The sequence below is a fragment of the Papilio xuthus genome, unplaced genomic scaffold (genome assembly GCF_000836235.2).
Source record: "Papilio xuthus unplaced genomic scaffold, Pxut_1.1 DF827870.1, whole genome shotgun sequence".
Taxonomy (NCBI): Eukaryota; Metazoa; Arthropoda; class Insecta; order Lepidoptera; family Papilionidae; genus Papilio; species Papilio xuthus.
In genome coordinates this window covers 962,516-964,542 of record NW_013530779.1, presented here as the reverse complement: position 1 = coordinate 964,542, position 2,027 = coordinate 962,516, and positions in this window count along the sequence as shown.

The window sequence follows — 2,027 nt, the reverse complement described above, 5'->3', positions numbered from 1 at the left end:
TTGCATGTGACTGAAAATATTTTGGGGTTTGGTTTTAATTACAGGGTATGCATTTTTTTGTGACCGCGCTATACTATTTATTACCGTAAATGTAATTTTCAAATATATATATTAAAAATTAAAATATTCAGCTGATATCTTGAAAGTCATTGATGTATATGTACTTGCATAGATTTAAAATTAAGTTTTGTAGAAATATAATAAATAATGTACAAAAATATAAAAATATTTTGTTTTTATTTCCCCAATAATAATAGGATCATTTTAATAGAGGTATTTCATAGAAGGCTACTTGATATCGGCTCACTATATTAATAACTACATAAGTGGGTATATTATTTTTGAACATTGATTTAATGTCAATTTTAACTTTATTAGATTCCCACTTATTAGTTATTAATATAGTGAGCTAAATATGCGTGCTTACATATATAGGTACCAAAAAAAAAATTAGTTCACCGATTATACGCATGGAGCGCCACAATCGCCGTGGATCCACGACTTCGTGCGAGTTGCCCCTCTTTCTATAGTATACTTATACTCTTTGGCAAATACACAATTTTCATCCGCTCCAAAATTACGATCGGCTTTGATTTGTCAAAATCAATTTAAATTTGACAGTCGTGAAGAAAAAAAGTGTGTTGCCACTCGATTAAATATATCACCATGATAGTAATAATCCTGCAACAGCATGCATTGAACTCATACTAATATATAAATAAAAATAAATTTTATGGTCGTTTGAATGGTATGTTGCAGTTTTACTACTTTATGCATTTAAGGGTTAAAAGAACTAAATGTTGAACTAGAACTTATGACCTTTTGCTGATTGCTGAAAAGTAAATTTACAACAAATATTGATGAAAATAACATAAAAGTAAGTACAAGACATAAGCCAAATTCTACATGGTAAGTGGTAAATATTAAGTATTAATAATAATTCCCAAGGCACATATTTCCAGCAATTATTTGAACAATTTTAACCTTTTAAATTGGCTTGATATTTAGTATAATATGGTTTGCTCGAAACATGAAAAAGATTCAATAATAAAAATAAACTTAAACATTATTTAGGTTGTGTGTAGAATATCTCTCTATTATTGTTTCAAATATTGTTGATTAATCCTTATGGGCTTAAATCCTTTACCGGACATGGAACTCTACTGGTCATCAGATCCCTTTTATTACAATAAGGAAATTGCCCAGGTTTTCCCAATAGTAAGATTTAAAAAAATTACAGAAAACTTCCACTTAAATGATAACGAGATGGAACCACCAAGAAACTCCCCTGAATATGACAAATTATTTAAATTGAGACCCCTCCTCACAGAACTCAACAAAGTTTATCAAAGAGAGGCATACAATTCAGAAGTACAATCGATTGATGAGTGTATGGTCAAATTTAAAGGGCGCAGCTCCTTAAAGCAATACATGCCGAAAAAACCCAACAAAAGAGGATTTAAGATATGGGCAAGATGTGACGCCAAAACTGGGTACTTGTACCAATTCGAAGTGTATTCAGGAAAAGGCGACAGCACCGAAAATGAAGGGTTAGGCTACAATGTTGTCATGAAACTCTGCAGTAACGTACCAAGAAACACTTTAATTGCCTTTGACAACTTTTTTACTAGCTGTATCCTCATGGAGGATCTTTACGATAAAAATATTTATGCAGTGGGAACAGTCAGATGCAACAGAAAGGACTTACCTGATATGATAAAAAAAAACAACCGAAACCATTGCGATTAGATAAAAAACAGTTTTCAGCGGTTACTGCAGAGCCAATCACAGCCATTAAATGGCTTGACACAAAGGAAGTTACTGTCCTGACAACAGCACATCAGCCCTTAGACACAAGGATGATAAAAAGAACCCAAAAGGATGGCTCTAGAGCTGACATTCTCTGCCCGGCTGCAATTGCTTCATACACGCTCAGTATGGGCGGAGTAGATCTTTTTGACCATTTTAGATCGTCATACCCTATAAACCGGAAATCCAGGAAATATTGGATGCGACTATTCTTCTTT